At 42.7% G+C, this 7,634-nt stretch overlaps 1 pseudogene; it reads left to right on the forward strand.

Annotated features, from left to right (window-relative positions):
- The first annotated feature begins 5,768 nt into the window (after positions 1–5,768).
- Pacsin3-ps1 (protein kinase C and casein kinase substrate in neurons 3, pseudogene 1) lies at positions 5,769–6,928 on the forward strand (annotated as a pseudogene).
- Positions 6,929–7,634: the final 706 nt, after the last annotated feature.

Consider the following 7,634-nt stretch of genomic DNA (forward strand, 5'->3'; position numbering starts at 1 on the left):
CCTAAGGGTTGCATATTGATGGCAAAGAGGAGGAGTGGGGCAGGGTCAACCAAGACTTTGGATAGGTCTTCAGTGAACGGACAGCCTAGAGTGGTGGTGGGAGTATGTGAGGGTGTGATGGGAAAGATATGGTTCTACAAAACAGAATCAAGCTTTATAAGTCTGTGGCTATGAATGGGATGTTATAGATCCCTAACTATTTCATTCTAGTGACCATGAGGAATCAGAGTAGCTATAGCCTTAAACACAATCTTCCCTCTGTCAGAAAGAGAAAGACCATTTGTGGGTTACCTGATTAACTACACTGGGTTTTCCTTTCCTGTACTAATGGAGAGCTGCTGCTTAGCTCAAAGCCCATCAAAGCAGTAAGCGTCTTTCAATAAAGAAAATGAGGCAGCCCAACGGGTCTCTCCTTCCATCCTTACTATGTGCAAACCACGCCACATTTCTTAGCTTTTCTTCCCATTGCTTCCCTAAGGATACAGAAAATTTTCTCTGAAATTGCCTTCTCTTAATGAAACCTCTAGCCACTGGTGTGGAATAGAGAGGGAGCTAAGCCCAATGGCTGCCTTACCATAAATACATATTCTCTTGTCCCTCAGAAGAGCTAATTTCTTCTGGTTCAGATTTTAAAGTATGAGACAGCTTGAGAGTTACATATCGGGGAACCAGTGGCGAGCCGAGAAGGAGCAATGGTTTCTGGATAATTGGCAGGGTGAGCTCTGGCTTATGTAACAGTTACCTCTGGCAATTTGTCCCAACACCCCTTTTGGCAGCCACACCATGGTGTTTTAATAGCAGGAACTTGGCCATTTTTCAGCCAATTGGCTTTTTCCTTTGCCTTTCTGCAACTGCAGTAACTTTCTTTCACCTTCTTTCCAGTTCAACCTGGTTCTGTAAACATGTCAGCCAAGGTTTACATGAAGCTATGTTCTGCCTCTGTGCCTCTAGTCCATGATTTTGGTTCCAGAAGTCATCTTTACCTTTACACAAAAGAGATTTCATGATTTGAGCTTAAACCAAGGTGACAGTGGAACATGTTGAAAAGTTAGAATGGTCCCAGATTCTAAGGCATTTTACAACTTGTAAGGAGGGGGTTAGCACCATCACCAAAGAGAAACCCTGCCTTGTCCTTTGGAGAGGTAAACCCACAGGCAACTGTTCTATTTATGTCAGTACCATCACCTCAGGGTGCCTTACTGATGAGTGTCCCTAGACGAGCACATACAAAGAAAATTAGTTCTGTTTACCAGAAGTCATGTGTTCTTTACCCTTATCTGCACTGCCAGGATATTTACTGGAGATGCCAGTGTTGACTGTGGATAAAGAGAGCTTCCTTAGTGACTGACCTTCACCAGGCCTAGCAGCATTCTTTAAAATACACTTCTTATTGAACAAACCAACTAGAAATGCAACTTTTCATAATAATAAGCATCATATTGCCCAGACAGAATGTCCTTTTGCCTTGATTTCTTTCATGGAAAGAATCACCAAGTTTCAGATACAGAGAAATTCCCATGGGGGAGGTAGGCAGGTCTACTCCATGGCCTTTCACTTATTGCCTAGTGGGAAGTCACTTCTGAATTTTTCTTAGCAGTAAATATTCCCTAAAGGACCTGTACTGAAACGGAATTACTTGGCACAAAATAGTAGTAGTAATAATAGAAGTAGTAGTAACGAGAGGAAGGAGAAGGAGAAGGAAGAAGGAAGAGGGAGGAGAAGGCGAAGGATAATGTTGTCTCAAGGTTCCGATGTGGTGGGCCTAGTAGGAGTCTTATGTTAGAAACTTGGTATTCCATAAAATGATGTAGAAAGACATAGAACTTCAAGAAATGAAGAATAGTTAAGAGACCTGCACAAGGTCAAGACAGTCAGAATTCCAGCCCTAAGTCATGCCCTAACTAAGGACCTATGACAGCTGTTGGATTCTGGTGATGTAGAGTTGGTTTTATTTTAGAGTTTGATCCCAAATTCATGCCTATATGGGTAATGTGAATTAGATTCAGTTGGTTTTATAAGAAATAAAAAAGAGTATGAAGTTGGAGGGGGAATTAGAGAAGTTGATCCAGGAGGAATTAATGGGGGAGGAGACAGAATAAATTGTATATTTATTTGAAATTTCAAAGAATTAGTAAAGCTTACTATTGTTTTTTTTTAAGATGAAGCCTACTAGAAAGTAATTAGGCCATTGTGAATGCTGCCCTTGGTAGGAATTAAAGTTGTTCTCGTGAGACCATGGCTACTGCTCAAAGAGGAATGCCATGTTCAAAGAGCAAGCTCTTGCCTTTCCAACCTGCACCTTCTACCAGGGCAGATCATCAGCATCTCTGTCCCTCTGAGGACCCCACAGTCTGAAGGTTGACAGGAGACCTGCTGCAGCCAGGGCCCCAGGTCTTCCAGGAGACATGCAACAACCCAGGGACACAGGAGGCAGGCTCCAGACAAAGACACTTAGGCCAGTTAACCCAAGAGATAACCAGACACAAGAGGCAAGGACAAGACCATAAGCAACAGAACCCAATTTGGTGCCATCAAAGCCTAGTTCTTCCACTACAGCAGACTCTGGATTCCCCAACATGCCTGAAAACCATGATGCTGACCTAAAATCCTATCTGATGGAGATAATAGAGTCCTTTAAGGAAGATATAAATAACTCACTGAAAGAAATACAGGAACACACAGGTAAACAGGTAGAAGTCCTTAAAGAGGAAACAAATAAACCCCTTAAGGAAATGTAGGAAACATAATCAAAGAGGTGAAAGAATTAAACAAAGCAGTCTAAGACCTAAAACTGGAAGTAGAAACAATAAAGAAATGGAAAACCTATGAAAGAGGTCAAGACCTATGGATACAAGCATCAACAAACAGACTAGAAGAAATAGAAGATAGAATCTCAGGCGTAGAAGATACCTTGGGAGATATTGACACAACACTAAATCAAAACACTAAATGCACAAAACAAAGAAAGGATATTAAAAGTTGTAAGGGAAAAGGGCCAAGTAACATATAAAGGCAGACCTATCAGAATTACACCAGACTTCTCATCAGAGACCAACATAAATACCTGGAGAACCTTGACAAGGTCATGCAGACCCTAAGAGAACATAAATGCCAGCCCAGGCTACTATAACCTGCAAAACTCTCAATCATCAAAGATGGAGAAACCAAAATATTCCATGGCAAAACCAAATTTACACAATATCTGTCTATTAATCCACCCCTACAGAGGATTCTAGAAGAAAAACTCCAACACAAGGAAGGTACCTACACAAAAGGAAAAAACAAGAAATTAGGAGGGAATCATATACATATAATGCCACCTACAACAACAAACATAATAGGAACTAACAATCATCTGTCCTTAATATCTCTCCATATCAAGGGACTCAATTCCCCAATAAAATGATATAAGAATCCAGCATTTTGCTGCATACAAGAAACAGACCTCAATGACAAAGACAGATACTACCTCAGAGTAAATGGCTGGAAAAAAGGTTTCCAGGAAAATGGTCCCAAGAAACAAGTAAGAGTTGCAATTCTAATAGCCAATAAAATAGACTTTCAACCAAAAGTTATCAAGCAAGATGGGGAGGACACTTCGTACTCACCAAAGGAAAAATCCATCAAGAGAAAGTCTCAATTCTTAACATTTATGCCCAAATGCAAGGGCACCTACATTCATAAAAGAAACTTTATTAAAGTTCAAAACACACATCAAACTCCACACAATAATAGTGGGAGACTTCAACACTCCACTCTCAACAGTAGACAGGTCATTGAAATAGAAACTAAATAGAGAGACAGTAAAACTAATAGATGTTATGAACCAGAGAACTTCTCCTGCTAATAAACGACCTCAGCAAAGTGACTAGATATAAAATTAACAAACAAATGAGTAGCCTTCCTTTATACAAATGACAAATGATTAATGAACTGAGAAAGAAAATAGAGAAACAACACCTTTCACAATAGTCACAAATAATAAAAAATATCTTGTGTAACTCTAATCAAACAAGTGAAAGATCTGTATGACAAGAACTTCAAGTTTCTCAAGAAAGAAATCAAAGAAGACCTCAGAAAATGAAGAGATCTCCCAGGCTCATGGATTTTTAGGATTAACAGTAAAAATGGCTATCCTACCAAAAGCGATCTACAGTTTCAATGCAATCCCCATCAAAATTCCAACACAATTCTTCACAGACTTGGAAGCAGCAATTCTTAATTTCATACAGAAAAAGAAAAATCCAGGATATGAAAATTCTTAACAATAATAGAATTTCTGAGGGAATCACCATCCCTGACCTCAAGCTTTGCTACAGGACAATAGTGATAAAAAATTGCATGGTATTGGTACAGAGACAGACAGGTTAATCAATGGAATAGACTTGAAGACCCAGAAATAAAACCACATACTATGGACAATTGATCTTTGACAAAGGATCCAAAATATACAATGAACAAAAGAAAGCATTTTTAAGGAATGGTGCTTGTCTAACTGGCAGTTGGTATCTATGAAAATGAAAATAGATCCATATTCATCACCCTGCATGAAGTTCAAGTCTAAGTGATCAAGGACCTCAACATAAAACCAGATACACTGAATCTAATAGAAGAGAAAGTGGGAAAGAGCTCAAACTCATTGTTACTGGGTGGGGGTGGGGGGAATTTCCTAAACACAACTCCAATGGCTCAGGCTCTAAGATCAAGAATTAATAAATGGGACCCCATGAAACTGAAAAACTTTTTTAAGGCAAAGGACATAGTCAATAGGACAAATCAACAACCTAAAGTTTGGGAAACAAAATCTTCACTAACCTCACATCTGATAGAGGGCTAATATCATATTCATATATATTCATATATATGTGTATATATGTATATATGTACATACATATATATACATGTATATGTGTGTGTGTGTGTGTGTGTGTATGTATCAAGAAGCTAGCCTCCAAAATACCAAACAACCCAATCTAATAATGGGGTATAGAGCTAAACAGAGAATTCACAAGGAAATCTCAAATGGCGGAGAAGCACTTAAAGAAATGTTCAAAATCCTTAGTCATCAGGGAAATGCAAATCAAAAGGACCCTGAGATTCCACCTCACACCAGTCAGAGGGTTAAGATCAAAACCTCAGGTGACAGCACATCTTGTTGAGGATGTGGAGAAAGAGGAATGCTCCTCCGTTGCTGGTGGGATTGCAAACTGGTACAACCACTCTGGAAATCAGTTTGAAGTTTCCTCATGAAATTGGAATAGATCTACCTGAGGACCCAGCAGTAGCACTCTTAGGCATATACCCAAAAGATGCCGCACCAGGCCAAGGGGCACCTGCTCCGTTGTGTTCATACAGCCTTATCTGTGATAGCAAGAAGCTGGAAACATCCCAGATGCCCCACAATGGAACCATGGATACAGAAATGTTGGTTCATTTCACAATGGAATACTCCTCAGCTATTAAGAATGAGGAAATCATGATTTTTGCGGGCAATGGGTAGAACTATAAAATATCATCCTATATGAGGTAACTCGGACTCAAAAGGACATGCACGATATGTACTCACTAAGTGAATATTAGCCAAAAAAGGACAGAATACCTAGGATATAATCCACAGAACTCAAGGTTAATAAGCATAAGGACCAAAGTAAGGATGTTTCAATCTTCTTGGCAGGTAAAAATAAAGTCAATGGAGGCAAAGGGAGGGAGGGACTCTGGTGGGAGAGGGAAGTGGGAGGTAAAAAGGGGAACACGATCAGGTATGGGAGGCAGAGACAGGAGAGAAGCCCTGTGGGCTAGCAGAGTGAATGAAAATATGCAACCTTGACCTCCCTACCGTGACCAAGTTCAACAAGTTTGTCCAAGAAGTCCTAGAGCCTCCATATCTAGGCCTGGCTATGCTTATCCGTGTGGCTGGCTTCACCAGCTTGGAGTAGTTCAACACCGAGCCTTCTGGGATCCGGAGCACCACATCTGCCACCATTCCGTGCTACAGAGATACTATGGTTCCAGAAGAGGACACTGGAGGGGAGGTCCTTAGGGGCAGTTTCTGGGAGGCTGGCAACTACAGAGGACCGTGCAGAGAGTTGAGGATGGGAACAGGCTGTGTGGGGACCTGGTTGGCTGCTTCCAAGAATGTGCCCACATTGAGAAGACCTATGTCCAGCAGCTGGTTGACTGGGGCCGCAAATGGAGAAGTGCTGTCAAGAAGGAACCACCATACGGCACTCTGGAGATGGCCTGGCACGCCTTCTTCACTGAGGCTGAGCGGCCGAGCGAGCTGCACTTGTAGGTGAGGAAGTTGCATGGTCCAGGCAACAAGTGAGTGAGGACGTGGCAGCGCCTGCCTTTCCACCCGCCAGTGCTGGGGGTTTTCGGGAAAGCCGGGATGCACAGGATGGTTTCCTTCAGGCCCAGAAGCCCTGGTTAAAGAGGCTGAAGGAGGTTGAAGCTTCTAAGAGCTACCACACAGCCCGCAAGGACGAAAAGACAGCCCAGATCTGGGAGAGCCACGTGAAGGCAGACAGCTCCATTTCCCAGGAGCAGCTTGGAAAATTACAGGAGCAGGTGGGACGCTGCACCAGTGAGGCAGGGAAGATGAAAACCCAGTATGAACAGACCCTGGCAGAGTTAAATTGCTATACCTTATGCTACATGGAGGACATGGAGCAGGCCTTTGAGAACTGCCAGGCTGCTGAGCACCAGCGGCTTACGCTCTTCAACGATGTGTTGCTCACCTCGCACCAACACCTCGACCTCTCCTGTAGTGGTAAGTTCCATGGTGCCAGGGCCAGCTGCAGAGAGGCCCCATTGGTCTGTACCCTGTCAATTATGGAGAATGTGTGGGCTCCTGAGTGCCCTGACAGTCCTACCACAGCAGCTCTCTAACCCGGACCGGAGCTCAACTCTTCCTGCTGAAAGACCCTGAAGCATATGCTACTGCTGTCCCTCTCTTCCCACAGGAGGAAGTCTTAGGGCTCATGAAGGGAAGGGGTCTGTGTTTAGAAAGAGGACAACAGAGTTTAGGTTGAGAGCAGGACGGAAGATTGGAGTGACAGAGAGTTGAGAGGAGCCTGAGCCTCCCAAGAAGGGGATCCAGTTTCTAAATGATTACAAGTTCCTGGGGTGTAGGTTTGGGCTAGCAGTACCCTCTTTTGTGACTTGTTGTAGTGTATTAAATTTGATCAAGAATAAAAACTTCATCAAGTGTAAAAAACTATAGAAAGAAAATATGCAACCTTGTTGGGTAGGAAATGAGGTGACCCTCTAGAATGTACCAAAGACTTGGGAGGTGAGAGACTCTCAGGACACAAAGGGAGGGACCTTAGATGAAATGTCGTACAGTGGGGAGAGGACACTTGTAGAATCCACCTCTAGTAGACACGTAAGGCATGGTACAGTCACAAACGCTGACCCAGAATTTTCCCTGACTAAAAGAACTATAGGGACAAAAATGGAGAAAAGACTGAGGGAAAAGAGGTCTAGTGACAGGCCCAACTTGGGATCCAGCTCAATGGAAGACTCCAAGGCCTGACACTGTTACTAATGCTACTGTGTGCTTACAGACAGGAGCCTAGCATGGCTGCCCGCTGAGAGGCCCAATAAGCAGTTGACTGAGAGATGCAGATATTTAT

Source organism: Rattus norvegicus, chromosome 2, assembly GCF_036323735.1.
Source record: "Rattus norvegicus strain BN/NHsdMcwi chromosome 2, GRCr8, whole genome shotgun sequence".
NCBI lineage: Eukaryota > Metazoa > Chordata > Mammalia > Rodentia > Muridae > Rattus > Rattus norvegicus.